Source organism: Pelecanus crispus, chromosome 3, assembly GCF_030463565.1.
Source record: "Pelecanus crispus isolate bPelCri1 chromosome 3, bPelCri1.pri, whole genome shotgun sequence".
NCBI lineage: Eukaryota > Metazoa > Chordata > Aves > Pelecaniformes > Pelecanidae > Pelecanus > Pelecanus crispus.
The window spans coordinates 29510485-29519209 of NC_134645.1; positions in this window are offsets into that span (position 1 = coordinate 29510485).

Here is an 8725-nt window from a genome sequence, read left to right on the forward strand (position 1 = left end):
TTTTGTGCATGTCATATGAGGCCTCCCAGAACCTGTTTTTATGCATTTAGTTGTAGCACTTGCAAAGCAGGTTTGAAAAGTAATGCATGTAACTGGTTTCTTAACTCTCTATTGGCCTCGAGTGGTGCTTTCATGCATACTCTTCCCCACAGCCAATGAGAATAACACGTTGTGTGCCAGTGCCTATTTTCTGTCCAGGTGTTTTATTTTTTTAACTCTCCAGCTGAGACAGTTTCCCCTTGAGAGGGGCACTCCTACCACACTGAGATCAAATTTATCTGACAGTGTAACTGTCTGCAGTGACAAACAGGGGGGTTAATGGGTAGCGGTGAATTCAGCTCAGGTGAGCTCTCCTGCCACATGTTTGCACAGGTGCACATCTTGGAAGTTAGTAAGAAGCTGCTAAGGTTTTTGGATGATACAAACAAAAGGCAGAGCAGTGTTGGACTTTCTTCCAGCACTGGTAGGAATTTAAATATTTAATTTTTCTAACTTATTTTTATTATAATTTTATTACAGAAGTCTCACCAGAGAGGAGACTGCCAGCTGCACTTGCAGGGCCAGTTTAATTCATTTAATTATTGCATTTAATGTGCAGTGCAGCTGCTAACCCACAGAAGTTAGTATACCAAAAGAAATGTGTGGCAATCTTGTACATTGGCTTACTCTTACACTGTATCCTGCCAGAGCCCCAAGACAGACCCTGGCTGTCACAGATGGTTCCTCCTGCTTGCTGAAGGTAAGAGTTGTCATCAAGGGAAGGAGGGGGAGAAGAGGTAACAGAGCTTCTACCATAAAAGAGTGAAGAAAGCTCACGTTCCCCTACAGCGTAGGAAGAGCGTGGTCTTGTGCCGTCTCCATGTGCAAGGGGGCATTAGAGCTCTGAAGTTGCATGAGCAGGGAGACTGGTGCCATGTACTCTGAATCCAGTCTGCAAAATTCATCATTTCCTCAAATGGGCATTTTCTTCTCACCAAGAGTCAAAGCACGTGCCTGGTGGCATGGCTCATCTACTCTTCAGAGTACTCATGCCATGCAAATGTGTTAGCTGGACCCTGAATCTCCCTGTGAAAATGCAACCACAAACCCCTGCAGGAGTGTAAATGCATGAACTTAGCAATGCCAAGAAGACTTTGGGGATGGGGATGGTATGGGAAAATGAATGGCAAATAGGGAGGGTGGCCGGTGAGGGAGGACAAGGAAGGAAGGATGGACCCGAAGTACGGTACGGAGGCAGAAGGCTCCTGTTGTAAATAATGTTGATGCTGCCTCATGGTGCTGCTGTGAGAGGTGGAGCAGAGAATTAAAGAATGCACCTGAAGGGAGCTGTTTTTGCAGAGATGCAGCTGGGTCATGGAGTGTAATAAGGTGATTCTGGTAGCGTTTGCTCTTACCAAGGTTAAAGATGGGCTTGGGAACCAGCTGCTGAAGTCTCTCTCTCAAGCAGAAGGGAGGGGGGCGCACTGAGGTGGCTATTTTCATCCTTGTTAAATAGTGATGATGAGAATAAAAGTGGTTGCATTGCTACCAAATCTCTGGCAGCTGACACTGAATCCTGATACTGTGATACTGCCTTTGATGCAGGCAGAGGTGAGAAAACTCCTCCAGTTAAAATTAGAGTTGACCTGAACTTTTAAGCCTCCACTCTGCCTTGGTATCTTTAGCTGAAAAAAACAGTGACTTTGGCCAACAAACTGCCCCTGCGTATCCTTAAAAGCCCCCCTCCAATAGTTTTTGAATGCAACTGGCAGCAGTGAAGGAGCTTGTAAAGCCTCTCTCTGTGCTAATAGCTGTGCCCTGGATAAACGAAGGTGTTCTGGTGGATGAAAAGCTGGACATGAGCCGGCAATGTGCGCTTGCAGCCCAGAAAGCCAACCGTATCCTGGGCTGCATCAAAAGCAGCGTGGCCAGCAGGTTGAGGGAGGTGATTGTGCCCCTCTGCTCTGCTCTGGGGAGACCTCACCTGGAGCACTGCGTCCAGCTCTGGAGCCCTCAGCACAAGGACATGGACCTGTTGGAGCGGGTCCAGAGGAGGGCCACCAAAATGATCCGAGGGCTGGAGCACCTCTCCTATGAGGACAGGCTGAGGGAGTTGGGGTTGTTCAGCCTGGAGAAGAGAAGGCTGCGGGGAGACCTTATTGTGGCCTTTCAGTGCTTAAAGGGGGCCTACAGGAAGGATGGGGAGAATGTTTTTAGCAAGGCCTGTTGTGACAGGACAAGGAATAATGGATTTAAACTAAAGAAGAATAGATTTAGACTAGACATAAGAAAGAAATGTTTTACAATGAGGGTGGTGAAGCACTGGAACAGGTTGCCCAGAGAGGTGGTGGAGGCCCCATCCCTGGCAACATTGATGGTGAGGTTGGACGGGGCTCTGAGCAACCTGATCTGGTTAAAGCTGTCCCTGCTCACTGCAGGGGGTTGGGCTAGATGACCTCTAAAGGTCCCTTCCGACCCAAAGCATTCTATGGTTCTATGATTCTACTTTCACAGCCGTTTAGCATGTTTCACCTCTACTGCATTTGAGAGCAGAAAGTAAAAACCCCATCCCCTTTGGGGTCTGCGGTGAAGGCTGCAGGATGCGCAGGTCTGTCACTACCCGCTGCTGTGTCCTGGAGAGGACGTACGTGCCCAGTGGCTGGCACTGCAGTTATGCCCAGGCTCTCAGGCACAGCCTGAAATTTCATATCCCTTGCGGTTTGACTGCTGTTGCTCTGGCTTCCTCTACAGACGCGTGCGCGTCTATACACACGTCTGTACGTGGAGACATTTCCTCTACGCAGTAGTCCTTCTCTGTGTATGCTGTCAGTGTGTATAATGTATCAGGCTATAAAACTGCTCAGCGTTGACACATTTCTGTCAGTGCAACTGTTCAAATAGTAGTGCATGTTATTTCAAGAAGGGAAATTGGCTATACTAATAAGATTACTTCCATACGGATATAATTGTGCCAATACTAGGATCTCTATAATACTGCTGTATTATTCTGGCAGTTTTTTTATTTTCAATATCACTGAGTGCAAACAAAATGTGCTCCTGTTTGCCTAGGGAACAGCCGCCCTCCAGCTAAATCAGCCTGATGGCTCTGGTAGGTGCCCTTGCAGGCTGGACCTCTGCAGCTGTGGGACCTCCCTGCATAGTCTGGCAGCTGCTGGCAGGTACTGCTGTTTCATCCTCCAGTGATCCTGCAATTAATACTCCCTTTGAAGGTAATGGTAACAGCGTGCCCCTCTTCTGGTCCTGCCCAGAGCTGACAGTAGTTCATATTTCATGGCTGTAGGAAGCTATTCTTTTGCAAACTTAGAGATTGCTCTTGTCCCAGTAAGCGTTGGCCTAAAATCTTCCTCAATGCAATTCCAATATGGAATAAATCTGTCTCACCGTATCTTTTCCTCACTGGCTCTCTCCTCCTCTTCCTCTTTTCCCAAGACTTCTTTGTGTCATCTGCTGCTGCTATTCATTATTCAGCATTACGATGGTGTCATTTATTTACATGTTTGGGGACAATGCACTTGAGAGGTCCTGTATAGAATAAAGTTTTCTAACTAGATGTATTCTGTGCTCACAATAGGCCCAAGCAAAGAAAACTTGGCCCAAATCCCAAAGCTTTGCACATTTGCAATCCGAGTCATTTCTGGCTCATAGCTGCCTTCAATCACGATTTTATGTGTAAGAAGAGATATTTCACTGGCAAAAGATGCACTGCTTATGAAAAGGCATATATATGTATATTTACCCGGGACAGCAGTCAAGTAATGTTGTTTGTAACTTGTTTGCAGAAGGATGAGTTGACTGTGAGGCCAACAACAGGTGAGAAGGGTTTCTCCAATCTATTTATAGTCCAGCCTGGGTGCCGTTCAGCCCAGAGCTATGTGATAATTTATTGCCGTGGGCCAGTGCTTGCCAGCATAATGAATTCCTGCGTAGCTGGAACAAGCACTTCTGGGTTCAGCTCTAACTCTTGGTGGACTCTGTGATTATTGACAATGCTGCCTTTTAAGAAATTATTTAACAGTTTCATTTCATAATAATTTGAATCTGTTAAACTTACATTTTAATTTGCAGCTGCCATTATTCCTCTGCCTTAGGGAAAAACACTTCACAGCCCAGTGCAAACTATAACATTTTGACAGCAAAGTCTGCATGGTTGCCAGTTTCTGATGTTACAGAAGCAAATGCATGTGTGATGTGTTAATTAGGCTTTCTGAAGCAAAAATCTATTTTACGTGGCTGAGTGTGTTTGCCTAGCTATGGATCTAATCCAGGCCTCTGCTTAAAGCCCAGGCAGGGTAGCACATTGCAGGCAAGAACAGAATCCCTACTTCAGTCTATGAGCTTATAGGGTTGCCATTACCAGCACAGTGAATGCGGCCTTTTGGGTTCTCCTTGGAGACAAAACTAGGGAAATAAACTGCCTGTTTAGACTCGTGTTCCATCCCGTCCCCGTCCCCGTCCCCCCCAATATTGTCTCAGATCTTTTTAATACGTCGTAGTAAAGACAATGGAACTTTACACCTACCTACACAGCCACTGTTTGAAGGGTGGCATTTTTTTCTCTTCTTAAAGTCATTGCTCCTTCTTAGTCTTCAAGCATGGTAAAAACCAAAAGTGGATGATGCATGGTCATCCTCATGAAGTACTGGTAGCTTCGAAGTACTGCTAAGTGCTTGGCTTACGAAACTAAATTTAGATACAGCTCGGGTCTTGGCTCAGTTTTGTGCAAACTTAGGAGGAAAGCAAAACTGGAGATAGAAAACTTAAGATAATTGGATCCATTGGGTCCTGTGCTAGCTTTCTGCTTACCGTTTTGCAGGACTGGCTTGTCATCCCCAAATGGGTGGGTGCGAGATGGTCAGCCCCAGTGCTGTTGCTTTGTACTTCTGGAGCGTATCAGTCTCCTGGGAAGCATCACACAAAGAATAGAGAAGCTCACACAATTCCTAGTCTCCTTTTTGCTGCAATTAAGCCTATCAAAGGACTCTTAAAGTTATTAGTGCACTGTTTATTTAAAGAAGTACCTTTCTATTTTTGCTGGTTTGTAAACAACCTCTGAAGAGGTTACAAGCTTCACCGTGTGTTGTGAGTAGACAGGCTGCAGAGCCATTGGTCAGCCAAGGGAAACTGGGAATACACCAAGCATCTAAATGCCTACTGCACTCCTTGTGCTATGGTGTTTCCAGTGGCTTTTTTTCCTGTGGAAAAGCTTAATCTAGCTATTTGGCTGTCGAGGGAACTCTGTGGGGCTGGAAATGTGAAATCATTGACTTTCCAGGGCTAGCAGAGCTCAGAGATGCAGTACATGCTTTCTTCCTCTCTTGGCTATTGTTGGATAAATAGTTCGGAAGTACTGAGTTTTTCAACATGAAGAGTGTACTATGGCATTGTTTTTAATTGTCCATAGTGTTTTCTAGATTATTTCTTTATTTTGCACCTTAGAGATACCCTGTTACCAGCTGTTGTTAATATGCTATGTGCATTGATATGAAATGTGTCTGAGACTCAGAATTAGGTAACTGCTTACCAGGAGCCCTGTGTCTCACTAGATGCTCAACTGCAGAGCACTGTGCGACAGCAGAGCATCCCTCATGCTCTCCGTTCCCTGGCTTATCCACGTGAAAAACTGTGCTATGGAAACCTACCTGTATGCCAGGTCTCTTATGATAGTTAATGCATGTATGTATATGCATGTGTTTTCTCTGAAGTATAAAGATGAGAGTATCTGCATGGATATCAGGTTATTGATAAAAACCTCAATATTCAAAAAAGTCCAGAAAGGTGCATTGCCTTGTGCCCTGATTGTCCACATGTTAACTATATATACAAAGAGACACAAAGCTTCAAAGTGGAGGAAAACATTAAAAAAATAAAAAAAAATAAAGCCATTGTATTGTATTGGCAGGTTTAATTTTCAGTTTGGATGTAAGAGATAGTAAGCTGATACTAGTTATAAGAGGGGGTAAGGCTGCAAGATGTAAATTGCCCCTTCTTAGAGTCACATTTAAAAGCCAAGTAGCTAGTGAATTTGTTGCTTTAGGTTTTACCTGTAGAGTCATCTTAGCCTCATTACATATCTTTATGTGTCTGCTGGAATGCCTGGAAAGTTTTGTTCACAGCTTTACAGTTACTGCTCTGGGGGAAGGACAGGTCTTTGTTAGCATCCTTAGGCTTCAGCTTTCATTCATTCATATAGTAAAGACCTCGTGATTCAGTAGTAGTAATAATAAATGAAGGGCAGCCTGTAACATTGAAAGCTTTCAGTTGCTCTTTAATTGCTGTATAATCAACTCACCGATGCCTCAAGGAAAACTTTATTAAAGCAAAAGAGATTCATATGGAATAAGATAGGCTTATCACCCCTTTCTCCTTTAAAATAACCTTGATAAAGGGGGTACTCTGTATAGTCTAACTTCAGAAATCCTCACAGGGTTACTTAATGGGCTCAGAGTTGTATATTAAGAAAGAGAAAAGAATATGATGAGGAGAGGTAAGAGGCCAGATTTTGAAATTCAGAACGTCAGTAAAGTGGAGAGCAATTAGGGATGGTGAAGGCTGTAGATCATTTTGTGCTAGCAATGGTGGCATGGGATAGATGCAGGGTGGACAGATGTGAGATGAACGGAAATGAAATCAGAGGGATAACATGGTCCTGGTCTTGATTACTTTGCCCTGCCAAGTATTTACTGTCTGTATCTGCACATCCTTTTTGATATTTTTTCATTATTCATCCAAAATGGGCAGTGGGCAGGAAATGCAAACTTGGGACCTTTGCCTGCAATTTTCAGATGATCCCGTATACAGTTGTGAGATTGTATTAGCTTTCATGTTTACCTGAGGACAACATGGGAGCGAGCCCCCAGTCCATACTGCAAGCGTTACGAAACCTTCAGGATCTTGCCCAGGAAGATCAAAATCTCAGTTTGAAGTTCATACCTGCAACATGCATCTCTACATGCTGTAGTCATGATGGCACTGAGTGTATCTGATGTGGAAGGATTAATGATTTGCTAATCTGCAAGGATTTCTCTTCAGGAGATGTTGGCAGCTCCTTACTGATGAGATGTGACCATCAGAACAGGTTACTTTATCTCTGCGCTGTGATTTCTTTCCTCCCTACCTATAGTAAAGGGGATAACTTCTCAGAGTATTCGTCTTAATGATAAAACTTCATAAATGATTATGAAATGCTTTGGATGTTAAGAGGTGTAGCAGTGCAAAACTACTGTAATACACTGGCTTTATTAGTAGCCTGCATGGTATTGTCAACTGTATTGTTAATATCTGGGGTAGTTCTTGAAATTAAAAGTAGTAACTGGAGTGTGTATAATGCTTACATATTCTAGACATCTTCAGATGCTGAGGGTGTGAAATGACCAGTCCCTTAAAGGTCTGAGATTTGAGCAGTGTCACTGGAAGCAAGGGCAGCTGCCAGACTGTTAAAGGTCTGCAGATAAAGCGCAGCACGGAGCTGCTAGCTGATATTTTTGCAGCTATGAAGCCCTGGCTGGAAAACTGATACTGCTTCACGCTGTGCTCAACCCCTCTGCAATGAGACTCCACTGCAGCGGGTGCGCTCTGGTTTTAACCCTTAGGACAAACCCACTACCCTGTGCTCGAGTTAGCTGTGGTTGTACACAGAAGCTCTACTGAACCGAGTACAAAATTGCCAGGTAGCTCAAACTTAAATCAGGGCAGGGGAAGGGTGGAAGCACAGCTGACCTATGCTCTGGTCTGTCAGTGTCCAGGCTGGATCTTGCAGCCTAAAAAGACATATTTGCTTAATGGAAATGCAACCTAAATTAATTGATGTACCAGTAAAACATAAAACAAGACAGGCTTGTGCTGGGGGTGGGGGAAACAAATGGACTTTTTATAGCACAGGGCACTAGTTAGTGCACTAAAGAAGGAATCAATAGTATAACACTGGGCTAAGATTTAAGCCAGTTGCATATCGAATGTAAGAGAGATCAAACTCATACCTTGCATATAAAAAGTCTGATTTATTTACATAAGTAAAAAATAAATCTTAAAGTTGAATATGGTCTTATAAAACAATTGTATTCCAGAAATGTTGTATTCTTGAAAAAATGGAAGTGTTGTCCAAAAAACCTTTTAAAAAAAGTGTTGGTTTTTTTTTTTAAAAAGTGGCCAGCCAAACTATCATTTCCTGCATACTATAGTTACTCTTAATCTCATGCTTGCAATACAAATTGAAGGTAAACACCTTTGTGCATTAGTCCTGTACATTAACTGTACTGAAGAGAATCCATTAGCTGTATGTAGTCATGAGTTCATATGACAAACTTGTAGATCACTCCTGGAGAAGCTCTGTTTCTTGAATATAATGCTCAGTTTGCTGCAGCATCCTTAGGGCAGCATCAGAATCCTTCAGCAGGTGCAGTGTTTAGGTGGGGTTGTGCTTGCAATGAGACTCCTGATGACCACAGCCTTAGTCAAAGCTGGGAGAGATGCTGTAGTAGGGTGTGAGCTCATGTACCATGTCTTCCGGGGAGCCTGGTTTTCAGGGAAAGATCCTTTGGCTGACTCCATGTCCAGCTAGCACATGTGTGAGGAGGTTTCCAGCTTGACTGATGAAATGAAGTGTTGCTCCGTGTGCTGCTGTAGCTCCTACACCACAGAAGAATTTGGTGCTTGGGGGATATAAACAATTACTTTCTCTTACCACCCACCATGGATGCTGGGAAATTTCAGCATGAAACCATAAAGA